We start from the raw sequence: 15,705 nt of genomic DNA on the forward strand, positions 1-15,705 counted from the left end.
CCAGGGGTAAAGAACAGACAAAACCAAAAAAGCCCCAAAGAACTAAAATCCTGATTTTGCTCAAAGAAACAAATATGTCTAGTCCTATGGGGAGGGGCAAACCCAGGATTTTCTATTTTGATCATGGCTATCACAATCCCCTTGTCAGGGCCCAGGACTGGCCAGATCTCTGCCCGGCTTAACTAGGTTCTGGATGTGGATTGCTAAGTTACCTGGCTCAGGTCTCTTAGGTGCCTGAGGGCTATCTACTTTAGCTGGAGAGAGAGAAAGAGACTGTCTTAGAGAGAGTAAAGCAGTCTTCTTAGAAAGATAGATCTTGGTCTTTAGCAGAGCTTAGTAATCTTCAGCAGAGAGATGCTGTGCTGGCGTTTTGCAGGCAGGAGAGGAGACAGAGTCAAGTAAGCAGGTCCGTAAAAGAATTCACATGCCTCCCAACTACCTTCTCCTCCAGCCTAATATAAGGCTGATCTCATGCCTCTCAACACCACAGGTGTAGAGACTGCCGATTCACCACTTCTCTCATCTTGAGAGCTCTCATACTTGTTAGAAGGGCTAAATCCTTCTCCATGCCTTTTTCACCAAGGTGTTCCATTATTGAGCTATACAGGTATTTCTTATAACTCTCACTCCTCCTAGCCATAAGCTATGGGCTGCTACATCCCCTTTTTAAAATAATGCTTTTTTTGCCTCCCCTACAGATAGCAGTGAATGTATAACTCAGTTCTGCCCAATGATGTTCACAGGAAATGTTTTTTGAGGTGTCAGGCTTCTGAGGAAAGGCTACTTCTTAACAAGGACAGATGGGAAAGAAGAAGGTGGTAGTATATGGAATGTGATAAAGATGCCTGGAGCCATGCTGGGACAAGCATAAGTTCACAAAGTCAACTTGCTGAAAATGATAGAGCAGAATCTTGGTGTCTTTGTGAGTCCCTAAGCAGCTGAATCAGTGCAAGAGGCCCTTGTTGATCATTGGCTCTAAACTTCAGGTTAAACTCACTTGAAGGTATCTTTTAGAAATAGTAATGCCCTGTTCCCATACCAGAAATACTGATTTAATTAATCTATATTGTAATGGGTTTGGACATTTAAAAATATATAATATAAAAACTCACATGTGGATTATACCCCACTTCAACAATCATAAACTCTTGGTTAATCTTATTCCATCTATGCCCAGAAACTTCCCCCGCCTCACCAAGTTGGCTTCAGGCAAATTCGAGACATCATATGAGTTAATCCAAATATATTGCAGAGGCTCGATGCCTGTGGCTCAAGTGGCTAAGGCGCCAGCCACATACACCTAAGGTGGCGGGTTTGAATCCAGCCCAGGCCCACCAAACAACAATAATGGCTGCAACCAAAAAAAAAAAAATAGTCAAGCGTTGTGGCGGGTGCCTGTGGTCCCAGCTACTTGGGAGGCAGAGGCAGAAGACTCGCTTGAGCCCAGAAGTTGGAGGTTGCTGTAAGCTGTGATGCCACAGCACCCTACCCAGCTTGAGGCTCTGTCTCAAAAAAAAAAAAAAATATATATATATATATGTATATACTGCAGAATATATCTGTCAAAGAAAAAAAAACTTAAAAGTACTATTTTAAAAATGTAATTTGTGCCATTATCATTCTTAAACAATGATGAGTAATTTTTTAATATCTTCAAATTTCATTCACAGATAAAATCCCCCATATTGTGGCCAGCTTCAGTGTCTCACATTTTGTAATCCCAGCCCTTTGGGAGGCTAGTGTAGGAGGATTGCATGAAGCCAGGACTTAAAGACCAAAATGGGCAACATAGTGACTCCACCTTTAAAAAAAAAATTAGCCAGATGTGGTGGTACCTGCCTGTGGTCCAGCTACTTGGGAGGCTGAGGTGAGATTTATTGAGCTTAGGAGTTCAAGGTTACAATGATCTATGATCATACTACTGCACTCCATCATGGGCAACAGAGTGAGACCTTGTCTCTCATTTTAAATTAATCCAGTATTGTGTCATACATGCTAATGTTTTCTTTTTTTTTCAACTCTGATCCCATTGTCTCAAGTATTGCAATTGGATGATATGTCTGTTAATTCTCAATAAAATTCACCTTCTACTCCCTACTTTCCTGTGAGAAATGAGTTCTTTATAGAGTCTCTTACATGATGAATTTTGCTGATTTCTTTTCATTGGCATTGTTTAACACTCTATTTTGTCTCTTACTTTCCTGTAAATAGGTAGTTAGATCAGTTAGATCTAGAGTCTTCATCCAATTCAGGCTTCATAATTTGGCAAGAATACTTCAGAGGCAATGCCACATTAGTCATTCAGGAGACACAGAACTTTATTGTTGTTCCTCTTTCCATAACAGGACCAGATACTGGTAGTCGTTCCCTAGATCAGTTGTGTCATTTGAGGTTTAAAATGAAGATGTTTCAATTCTATCTGTTCTTTTTCATTTAGTAGCTGAAATTCTTCAATCGTGAGAACTCCCTTCATCTACTATTTGGTAAACAAGTGTTACAATTGATATAGCAAACATGGGATAATTGTCTTGTTATTTGCCTTTTTTACACAATTGATAAAATGAATCTATTCCTTAGCATTTCATAATGATGGACATGAAGTCTTTGTTCCTATAGAGTTACTGCACACTCAAAATGTAATTATATTTGATGTGTTCAAATGTATGTTAGTTATTATTCTTATGGACACTCAAATTTTCCCTACATGATGCAAACTCATAATCTGAACCTGCTGACTAGAACACGAGGGCAATCACAAAGCAGATGCTTAGTAAATTTGTGTTGAACTTACATCAAATGACTTAGTGAAGTTTATTGACACCATACATGATTGTTTTATTGTAACATGATATCACTGTGTCCTTCCCTCACCAGATATTTAAAACTAATGTTACTACTTTACTGCGTTATTCAAGTATTATTGCATTTGGAGACAGAAAAATTAAGGCTCACTCTCCCTCATTGGATCTTTCTACTTTCTTGGGGCACAAGTGACCTCTACTAGGCTCATGGATTTGATTATCTTTTGACTTGCAAACTTCATTTCCTCACATTACCATTAATTCTTACTCGTACTGTTTGCTCTGTGCTAGTCTGTGCAGTTATTATCTGCTATTGCTCTTCTTCCCAGAACCTTGCATAGCTTAAATTTCCTCCTTCCTTAACACATTTTCTCACCACAGTACAAGCAATCCTATGGAAGTGCAGTGAGCCTTCCTGATCTGTGGGCTCAGCATCCATGGAGTCAACCAAATATGGATTTAAAATATTTGGAAAAAAATAAATTCCACAAAGTTTCAAAAGGCAAAACTTTAATTTCCCACCCACCAAATTCATGTGAATGAAATTATGTATTGGTATGTACTGTATGTAATCTAAAGCTGATTTAAAAGTATATGGGAGGGTATGTGTAGATTATTTGCAAATTCTAGACCACTTTATATAAGGCAAGTGAGTATCTGTGGATTTTGGTATAAATGGGCAGTGCTGGAACCATTTTCTCAGGGATATAGAGGAACGACTGTAACTTGTGAGGTAATCACCAAGTATCTCTTCTGGGTTTCTTAATTTGTTTTCTCCAATTATAAGTATGGATTTTGAAGACAAATAAGTGTTTGGGGCTTGGCCATATTAAAGACCTTTTGGCTACCCACCTGTTTTTTCCCAAACTTCAATTTTCTGATTCTAACATGGGGCTAGGAGCTTGCTCTCCTGGGTCTTGTGAAATGTGCTTGACAAAAGACCATTAGTGATTATGGTGATAATTCTTTCCACCATTATGAAGCATGAAAATTCTAAGATATATAAAACATTTGTACTCATGATTATTTAGATATAGGCTGTCATGTAAGAAATGTTGGATAATGTATACAGCAATTAAATAATCCCTTGCATTTACCCTATTACCCTGAGAGAACAGAGCAATATTTCATTCAGGGTCTGCTAGGATATATGTGGGAACTGATTGGCTAACATGTGAACCTATAAAGATACTCTTTCCACCTTTTAACCTCCAAATTAGACTCCTTTCTGAGTGAGCTACTCCAACATTTGGCTATCAGGCAATTCTATTCTTCCTAAGTATGCCTGTAGCAGCTGCAGGTGCTAGTAAAAATTGAAAAGGGCTGAGTGACTAATAATCCCAGTTTGGGACGTTCTTCACATTCTCCGTGTTAATTGTGAATTAGGCTGAAAACAACAGGATTATAGTGTCAGCTGTGGTTTTATAGTTCCATTGACACCTAGCATTGGATGCATTGGATGAGTGTGGTGTGGATATTGCAGGCCAGGGGATTGCCTTAAAATGGAGATTCATCTTTTTTGCTTTGAACCTTAAAATTGGGCTATTTTCAGCATAGGATACTCCCATGCTTGGCTATCCAGCATTTTAGGCCTGCTTAAGGTTGCTGTCCCACACTTTATTGCAGTAGTAGTGGTTCTGGTGGTTTAAAATGAAGAAGCTGCTGAAGTGACTCATGTAATTAAGGCTCTGTGGTTCTTTGTATGTTCCATGTACCAGCACCCCAAGGTGGATTCAAATAAGTCTGATGCTGAGAGACAGCTTTTACTCAAACACTAGGCCCCCTCAATGCAGTTGCCATGGGAGATGATGCATCCAGATCCTTTTGTTTCCATGGTAACCTGACACTTGACCCAGTCTCATTCAGACTTGACACACCAAAGGCAGCTTTTACTCAGCAGTCAGCACCCTTTCCTTTGTCAGTTCAGAGTGAGGAAATAGGGTGAACAGAATTCTTTCCCCAAAGATACTACCCTATAAGTTATTTGGCTCTATAAGTGGGAAACAATTGCTTCTGAAATTTTTACTATCATTAGAACGTGGATACACATGTGGATCATTTGCTTAATGAAGACATACTGGACGGAGCATACCAATTTCTTCCCAAACTCTTAGAAGAACAGGTCATATATTATTATTCATGACTTGAACAAACTGAAATAAAGATAGCTACTAATCATTTGAGTGTTTTCTATCTAAAAGGCTCTACTCCTTGTTCCTTATAGGTAGCTTGATTAGTACTAGCTTATTGTTCAATGTACTATACAATAAATCTAAAATAGTGAATGTATGATATAATGGTACATGAATCACAACAGATAAAAACAGAGAACAGACAACCTGATAGTTGAGAGATGGTATTTCAAAGTACCTTTAATTTACATTTGTTACTATGAGTAAATTTGACCACATTTTCATATAATTCAGGGCCATTTTTATATCTTTTTAATAAACTCTTTGTTCAAGTCTTTTGTCACATTAGGTCATACCTTTATGGTATTTTTTACTTGACTTTAGAAAGTACTTTACATTTATTCAGAATATTAGGACTTTACCTTTCATATATTCTGAAAGTATTTTCTTGGAGTTGGTTATTTGATTTTTATTTGCCTGTCTTTTCACTTTACGCTAGGCCACAATATTTCTTCTTCTTTATTCTGGGGATGTCATTTATAATTTTTTTCTTTGTGTCTGGATTTTGATTTCTTGGTGGAAGCCACTTCCACATTCCCAGGTTATTACAGAGTCTACCTGTATCCCATTATGGTATTAAAGAGCTTCATTTTTTTATTTTTAGTTCTCTAAACCACTTAGAGGTTATTCTTTTTACAAACTATAGATGAAATTGTATGTTTTACCAAGTGGTTATCTGGTTGTCCCAACATAATTTATTAAAAATGCTTTTCTTTTCCCTAGTTATATGTTAGGTCACCTTCATTATATATTACTTTTTATATGTTCATGGATGTTTTTCAAACCTTTCTATTCTGTTCATTCAAGAACCAGTACCATACAGTTTTAATTATCAAGAGTTAATAGTATGTTTTATTCCTGGTTGGGTTAGTTTCCCTTCATTTCTACTTTTTATCACAATTTGCTGTAACTATTACTTGCATGTTTTTTTTTCCTCCCCTAGAAGAAATTTAGAATCAATTTTTCCTTCTCTAGGGGGGAAAAACTCACTGGCATATTTTAAATTAAGATTTCATTAAATCTATAAACTAATTGACATATTAATGATATTGAGCCTTCCCAGCCAAGATCAAAGGGATAGTTTTCCCTCTTTTTAGAGCTTTCAGGGGTCTTTAATATTTTCCTTATATAGCTTTGCCAAATTACTTGTCACATTTATTCCTAAGAATGTTATCTTATTTATTACTATTATAAATGAGATTGTCTCTTCCATTATATCATGCTCCTCATTATTATTTATATGTATATAGTCATTGATTATTGTATATTAATTTATATCCTTCTAAATTTACCACATCTTTTATTGTTTATGTTAGTTTTATCTTTACATTTCTCAATGTGCCCAAGTAGAATATCATGTAACTAACAAATAGAGAGAATTCAGAGAATTATAATTTTTTTGGAATTCTTATGGCTATAATTGTTTTTGTAGTGTTTATTAATATCTCCATTACAAGTTTGAATATTTGAAAGAGTGGACAATTCTTTCCTTGCTCATGACCTTAGCAGGAATTTCTCTTATGTTTTCCATTGAGGATTTTAGTATTTATGTTATTATTGATACATATATATGATAGGCACTTCCTTTTAGGTGTATGTATATACATATTATATATTTACTATATATAATATATACATATTATATGTGAAACATTCATCATTTTCTTAGTTGTTTTTTCATTTCATTTTGTTTTGTTTTGATTTTTTTGGAATAAACATTGAACTTCATTGAATACTTTTTAATGATTTCTGGAGATTTGCATGAAGTTTTTCTCCTTAGGTCTATCATAAGGTGAATTATATTACTAGATTCCCTAATTATTGAATCATCCCTGATCGCCTGGAATAAATACTACTTGTTCATGATGAATTACTTTCTAAATTGGTGTTAGATTTTCATACTGAAATTTAATTTAGGAGATTTGCATATTCATAATAATACAGGTATTTATAATTGAAATTGGCCTGTAACTTTCTTTTATTTTACTATCTTCATCAGGTTGTGGTATCAATATTATATTTATTTCACAAAAATAGTTTGAATTTTCTTTTATTTTTTGTGCTTTGTAATTTTTTGTGTAGCCTTGAGAGAAATAACTTATATACCGTTATGATTAGTTGGTGCTAAAGTTTTGATAAAATTCTCCTGTGAAAATATTAAAGTTAGATGCTTTTCTTTGAGGAAGTTCTTAATAAATCTCCCTATTTATGCTATAGAAATTAGTTTAATTAAGATTCTCATTTCACTTAGAGTCAATTTTGACAAAATTGTTTTTCTAGGAAATTGTAAGGTTTCAACTTTGTGTGGAAAAAAAAGGCTTTTAAAAGATTTCTCTATGTTAATCATTATTTTCCCCTTTTCATTTCTTATTCTGTGTGTCTGTGTTTTCTCCTTATTCACTGATTACATTAGCTAGTGGTTGGTTCCTTGTTGAATTTTAAGAAAACAGAATTTTGTTTTGTTTTTGAGACCAAGTTTCACTTTGTTGCCCTGGATAGAGTGCCTTGGCATCATAGCTCACAGAAGCCTCAGACTTCTGCACTCAAGCAATTCACTTGCCTCAGCCTCCCAAGTAGCTGGGACTATAGGCACCTGCCACAATGCCCAGCTATTTTCTAGAGATGAGGTGTTGCTCTTCCTCAGGCTGGTCTCAAACCCGGGAGCTCAGGAAATCCACCTGCCTCAGCCTCCAAGAATACTAGGATTACAGGCATGAAAGGAAATAGAATTTTGATTTATTTAGTTCCACTTCTTTTCCATTTCATGTCTCTTTAATGTTTTCTTTTATCTTTATCATTGATCTTTGTGTTATATTTTGCTTTACTTTATTGTTCTTTGCCTAACTTTAGGAGTTAAAATTTTAATTTATTAATATTATTTTAAAATTGTATTGGTATAAGTAAGACTATTGATTTTACTTTAACATTGCTAAAATATATCTCACGTATTATGAGATAAAGGGTTTCCAATATTTTTTAATGTTGAACTTTTGGTTTGTATTTCTCTTTTCATTCCAGAGCTTTTATTTTATGTTGTTATATAGAACGTTGTAAAATTTACTTATGGAAAGACTTTTTAAAAATTTTAAACTTTGCTTTATGATAAAAGAATAATGGCTATGTTATTTATACTTCATTGAATATGATGATATATGGTAAAGTTTTATGAATATTCCTTGGGTATTTGAAAAAGTGTTTTTCTGTTGTCTAGGTATAACATTTGATATATATATTCAAAAGATCTACCTTGTTGGTTACGTGAAATAAGTCTTCTGTATCTTTGCTTATTTTTTTTGTCTATTTGGCTTATCTTAGACAGTTGTGTTAAAGTCTGTTATTAGCATGTTTCTATATATTCCTCCCTGTATCTCCTATAATTTCTGCTTTATGAAAGTATGTATGTGTTATTTAGCACATAAATATTCATAACCGTTTTTTCTTCATTGGGAATTATAGCTTTCAGCATTATAAACACCAAAACAAAGATGAGGACCATGGTGGAAGAATATTATAAAAACATAAATCTTGAGAAAGAGAAACCATTAAAAGAAGGAAGGGGAATAAGGAAGAGCAAGAAAAAAAATCAATCATTTCATATGTAAAAAGTGAAAGTTAAAAGATTTCATTTAAAGCTAACAAGATAATTACTAGAAAGTTAAGTAAAGGAACAGGGGACACCACCTCATGCCTTGTGCCCATAGGAACTGGTGTCAATCAACAGACAGGATCTTGATGTCCAGTTTATACTCAATGGACTTCTTATGGCCCACCTTAGGGGGGTGGATAGGGCAGAATTTAGCACACACGAATAGAAAGGGATACCTCAATCTGGTGACTGATACATAATAAGAGACAAAAGATTCTCTTGGCAATCATCATCACTCATTTATTCAATAAATCTTCATATAAAGATGCTCTCTATAAAAAATGATCTTTAAGTCATGCTTCTGCTTAAAAGGCACAGACAGGTTTCACTACAGCTTAAAATCCCCATCAGTCTAATTGTTACCCATTTAAATTTTTCTTGTTAACTCTTAGTACTAGCCTGCTCATATTAATTTCTTATATTCTTTTTTTTTTTAAACTGTGCCTCACTCTGTTGCCCTGAGGTTGAGTGCCTTGGCTTTATATAAGCTCACAGAAACCTCAAATTCTTGGGATGAAGCAATCTTCTTGCCTCAGCTCCCAAGTAGCTGGGACTACTGGCACTGTCCACCACACCTGGCTGTTTTTTAGAGATGGGGTCTTGCTCTTGCTCAGGCTGGTCTCCAACTCCTGAACTCAGGCAATCCTCCCGTCTAGGCCTCCCAGAGTGCAAGAATTACAGGCAGGAAGCACCGCATCTGGCCATTCTTATATTTTTTAATATTACTCTCCCCACTAAAATGTAAACACCACAGGGGCATAGATTTTTGCCTGTTTTGTGTTTTATTCTGTCAATACCATCTACAATACTGCTGTAACATGTTACATGTACACTCTAAATAAATATTTGCTATATTAACATATAAATAATACTCTAATTCATCCCTTCAGAGAATGAAACATTTGAGAGTGATCACGGCAATATATTTTTATAAGAAATCAACCAACTATAGTGTCACTTCACTGCCTCATTCAACATCCAGCATATATTTAATAAGCACCTGCTTTGTTCTAGCCCTTGTGAGAGCACATGTAGTGAGAATAAGGAGGCTAGGGCTAATATGATATAGCTGGTCTGGTCAGTTTAGGTCCTATGTGAACTTTACTTCACATCTCTCATTCATTCCTGTTTTGTAAACTCAGCTTTGTTGGGGCAATTGATTTATAAGATTAATCTTTAAATTGGAAATGTTGTTTTGGGTCATAAGTTATGGGTTATGTCTATTATTGTTTATTATAGGTCATGGGTTACGTTAATTACTGTTGTTTAAGTGTTAGTAAGGTTCATGCTTTTATGTATAAAACTGTGATTTGGGGGCCAGGTGTGGGGGCTCACACCTGTAATCCTAGCACTCTAGGAGGCCCAGGTGAGTGGATTGCTTGAGCTCATGAGTTCGAGATCAGCCTGAGTAAAATTGAAAAATAAAAATAGAAAAACTGAGGCAAGAAGATCTCTTGAGCCCGAGTTGGAGGTTGCTATGAGCTATGATGCCATGGCACTTTACTCTATCTCAACACAAAAACAAAACAAAACAACCCCCCCAAAAAAACTGTGACTTTGGATGTGAAAGAACAGAACAGTCTTGGAGAGGATACTCTCATTATTCTCCAGAATTGGTGACCTTTTGACAAATAAAGTTTGATGGACCTATTCCCATCTCTGCGCATTGGATGATGGTGACAGGTGACTGGATCCTCTTCATCCAGTAATACCTGTGCTAGCCACTGTGAGTATAGAGATGAACACAGTACAGTCTCTGATCTTTACTAGTATTGGAGCTAATTGGAAGAGTCCAATCATAAATTTTGTATTAAGCTATTATGCATTTAGCTTCAATAACAAAATAAACAAAATCAACTATCAATGACTTAAAGTAGTGGTTTTCAACTTGTGCAGTGCCACAGAACCAGCTTTGGAAAAAGACAAACTTTCTGTAAAATGGTAAAATTCTTATGGAGGGTAATTGGCATATCTGGCATATATATATTGGCCAATAAATCCCAATTCTCAAAATCAAAAAAAACACTGAGGAAGTATGAAAATGTTGCTAATTGCAGCAATATGTGTTAAAGCAAAAATAGGAATGATTAATACTCGTGAATAAAAGACTTGAAAATGAAATATTTGAATATTATACAGCTATAAAAAGTAACAATAACTATTTTTATATATTGATTTGGTACACTGTCCAGGATATATTAATAAGTGAAGAAAAGTGTTGATGAAAGATAAGCCATACTCTGTAAAATAATTTAAAGAGGCTTATTCTGAACCAAATTTAAGGACCAGGACTCAGAGCCACACCCAGGAAGCCCTGAGCAAGTGGACTCAGGGTGGTGGGATTACAGTTTGGTTCTATACCTTTTAGGGAGATAGGAATTACAGGTAAGGTCATAAATCAATAGGTGGAAAACATATATTGGTTTGGCCAAAAAATGTGGGACATCTGGGGGAGCGGTTTACAGTTTATAGGTGAGTTTAAAGATTCTTTAGCTGACAATTGGCTGAAAGAGTTAGCAGGAGTCAAAGAAAAGGAATGCTTAAGCTAATGGGTCGGTTATTCAGAGAAGAAGGACATCAAGTAGTTTGTTATGTATATTGAGACCAGCAGGTAGGTCTTGAATCACCTTAGGCTTGTTAATGAGTTACAGAGGACAGGTCTAAGAAGGGGAGGGGGGCACGATAAGGCATGTCTTAATCTTCTTTCTCTTGGCTAGCAACTCAGTTTTAGGGAGCCCCTTGGCCAAGAGAAGGTCCAGTCAGTCAGCCTCTTGCAGGGGAGACTTAAGATTTTATTTTAATTCGCAAAATTTAAGATGGGGAAAATTGCATAGTACATTATTATTTATCAAAAATGATATGTTATGAATACATACACAGAATTATAATCAACAAACTAAAAATACTTTATCTGTGGGAAAGAGAAGGTGAAGAGGGAGAAGAAGGGGAACTTCTTTAAATTATATGTTTTTTAGTTTTGACTTTGGTACTATGTAAACTTTCTACATATTTATTTAAGACAGAATCTTACTTTGTTGCCCTTGGTAGAGAACTGTGGCATCACAGCTCACAGCAACCTCAAACTCTTGGGCTTAAGTGATTTTCTTGCCTCAGCCTTTCAAGTAGCTGGGACTACAGGCACCCACCACAATGCCCGGCTATTTTTAGAGAGGAGGTCTCTCTCTGTCTCAGGCTGGTCTCCAACTTGTGAGCTCAGGCAATCCACTCGCCTCGGCCAGCCTCCCAGAATGCTAGGATTACAGGCATGAGCCACCACACCCAGCCTATAAAAACTATTTAAATAAGATAAAAATAATTCTTATTGATGAAAGCAACATAAATCTAATGGTCTTTATTGTGCATTCATTTGGTGGCATTACCACACGTACAGAAACTATTTCTAATGATTTTTTTTTTGAGCCAGAGTCTCACTCTGCTGCTCTGGGTAGAATGCTATGAAAGAGCTCAAAGTAACCTCAAACTCCTGGGTTCAAGTGACCCTCCTGCGTCAGCCTCCTGAATATCTGTGGCTACAGGCATGTGCCTCCATGCCTGGCTACTTTTCTATTTTTAGTAGGGATGGGGGTCTCACTCCTACTCAGACTGGTCTGGAACTCCTGAGCTCAATCAATCCACCTACCTTGGCCTCCCAGAGTGCTAGGATTGCAAGGGAGAGCCATTGCACTCAGTTCTAGTGATATTTGTTTGATTTTTTAAAATTAAATCATAGCTGTGTACATTAATGTAATTAGTCATGGGGTACAATGTGCTGGTTTTATATACAATTTGAAATATTTTCATCAAACTGGTTAACATAGCCTTCACAGCATTTTCTCAGTTACTGTGTTTAGACATTTATATTGTACACCTAGTAAATTTCACATGTACCCTTGTAAGATGCAGCATAGGTGTGGTCCCACCAATTACCCTCCCTTCACCCATCCTCCCCCTCCCCTCCTCTCCCCTCCCCTCCGCTCCTTCTCCCCGTTCCCCTTCTTGTTGGGCTATAATTGGGTTATAGCTTTCATAAGAAAGCTATAAATTGGTTTCATAGTAAGGCTGAGTACATTGGATGCTTTTCTTCCATTTTAAAACATAATCTTTTGTTCTATACATTTTTAGTCAGATACAATCTGAAGACCAAAAGAACCACACAAAATTTTTAAACCGTTTTCATATAGTATTTTTAATGGTAGTGCTGGCATATATTTTAGACATTGTGGGTGTAAATTGGAGGAAAACACTAGTGAGTAATTTTATTGGTGTCATTGGGAGTCAGAACTTGTGGCTTCAGAGAAAGGATATACTAAAGTAAGTACCTATCCTCGCCGGGCAAGGCTGGTGGATCACCTGAGCTCAGGACAGCAACACTCGGTCTCTAAAAATAGCTGAGCATTGTGGCAGGCACCTGTAGTTCCAGCTACCTGGGAGGCTGAGGCAAGAGGATTGCTTGAACCCAAGAGTTTGAAGTTGCTGTGAGCTGTGACACCATGGCATTCTACCGAGGGAGAAAAAGTAAGATTCTGTCTCCAAAAAAAAGGTACATATCCTAGAGCCCTGAATTTGAATGGCAAGTATTAGTATGATATATTTTACTTTAAAAAATACATACTTCTTAGTTATGTCCTCTACAAGGCCCCGGAAATCATGATGAACCCAGTAGAATACAGTCAAACACCATAATTTTACTCTCTAAAAAGTATTTTCCACCAAAAAAATCAAACTTACATGATGAATTAGCTTATTTGGGGAAATCTATAAAGTGCATCAGACTTGAACAACCTGATGTACAAGAAAAAATGAAGCTATCAATGACTACTGGAATTATGTGAAAAGATTTCAAAAGCCAATCATGAAATTCACAGTAGGCTGTTTTGCATTTAGTTTCATTAAAAAAACAAACAAAAATCAACTGACAACAACCTAAACTAATGGTTTTCAACCCTTACAGAACCACAGAATCACCTGGGAAGCTGAATGCCTAAAAATGGAACAGTTTGAGCATCTTTAGAATAATTAAAGATTTAAACACATTTAAATACTGTGTGCATAATGATTGATTCTAAAATATACTTCACGGTCACCTTTAAAAGCACTAGGGAATAAATCCTTTATTTGTAAACAGGTAAATAAAAGGAAATAATCAAATAATTACCCTTTCATTTGCCCATGAATTATCTAGTATGTCATCAAATAGTTAATGAGGAGAAAATTTTCTTTGAAGAATTAGCCTAGCTAATAATGCATAAAGATAAATTGTATATCTTCATTCTATAATCTGTGATTAAATAGTGGATCTAGGGAACAATCATCAATGTATGCTAACATCAAAAAAATTAGACAACCAGACAGTATGTATTTAAAAAAAAAAAAAGAAAAGAAGGGAATGAAAAAAAAAAGAAAAAGAAAGAGAGAGAGATATATCAATCTCGGGAAGCCTCTCTCTCTAACAACCGATTTTGCAAAGAAGACAGGAGAGAGGGACATGTTAAATAACAGCAAAATGAGGATGTAGGCAAAATCTAGACTGTAAGAAACTCTGTGGAATAAAAGATTCAGATTCTTTAGCAAATAAACTGCAAGAAAAAAAGAGAGAAGAGACAACCTACAGATTGAAAGAGACTTAACAGACATATCAACAAATACATGAAAGTAAGTTGGATCCTGAGTTGAAAATAAAATTTCAAAAAATAGATATTTATATGCAATTGAGAAATTTGAATTAGGAATGAATGTAAAGATATTTAGAAATTATAATTAATTTTTACATGTGATAATGTTATTGTGCTTACATTTTTTATGTGTTCACTTTTCTTTTTCTTATACAGTGTCTCACTGTCACCAGGGCTAGAGTGCATTGACACCATCACAGCTCATTGTAACTTTAAACTCTGGGCTCAAGCAATTTTGCTTTAGCCTCCTGAGTAGCTGGGACTAGAGGTGCATGGCCACCACACCATGCTCAGCTGATTTTTTAATTTTTTTTTGTGAAGATGGGGTCTCGTTATACTGCCCAGGCTGTCCCCCAACTCCTGGCCTCAAGTGATCCTCTGGACTTGGCCTCCCAAAGTGCTAAGATTACAAACATGAGCCACCACACTCGACCTAAAGTGTCTACATCTTTTAGAATTATGTATTAAAATAATCTTTCATTAAGTGATCTGATGTTGGCTGGGCTCAGACAAATGATATCAGAATTTCTGGATATGGGACTAGATCATTAGTATTTCTGAAAGTGCCTTTAAATGAGTTTACTATGCAATTAGAGTTTAGAGTAAATGGTATATACACAAATGGGGTCTTACTTCCCCCCCCCCAGATAAGAAATCTGGACGTATACTTGTGCTAACACAACTGCTCAAAGACCCACAAAAACACTAAGGTGTTCATTTTCCGGATCAACCATTTTCAGCAAGTTGACTCTGTGACCTCCTACATATTACAGTATGGCTATAACACCTCCAGGTATCTCTATCACATTCCCAGTACCACCATCCTCTTCTCTCATGTCTGTCCTTCTTATTAAGAAATAGTATTATCTACAAAAATCCCAACACATTCTTTGTACACTTTATTGGGCAGAACTGTGTCACATGTCCACTGATAGTTGCAGATGAGGTTGAAAAGACATCAGTGGACAAAGAGGATATGATTGGAAAAATCATCAGGGAGCCCCCTCAGGACTGGACATATCGCTTCCTTGAACAAAATCAACGTTTTTACGACCTAATAATGGTAGGGAGGGCTGTTGGGTCAGCAAATCTAGTAAGAAAGAGAAGAAAAGCTCCTTGGGTAAAAAACATAGCCAGGGGTAAGCATTTGATATGGACTGAAGAGAATAAACTAAAAATAATTGAGTCACACACTATGTTCTGGCACTTTTTGTACCTGAACCTTGTTCAGTCCTTAGAACAGTTTTACAAAACAAATAACTGCCATTTTCTCCACATTAATGCATGACAGACCAGAAGCTTACAGGTGGAGAACCTAGGTTCTTTTCTCAGCATTCTGATTGGTGGCTCCATGGGTCGTTACTTTTTCTCTCTGCCTTGGGTTTTAGCCACAT

This window comes from Otolemur garnettii, unplaced genomic scaffold (genome assembly GCF_000181295.1).
Source record: "Otolemur garnettii isolate 467f Iridium unplaced genomic scaffold, OtoGar3 scaffold00287, whole genome shotgun sequence".
In the NCBI taxonomy this organism is placed as follows: Eukaryota; Metazoa; Chordata; class Mammalia; order Primates; family Galagidae; genus Otolemur; species Otolemur garnettii.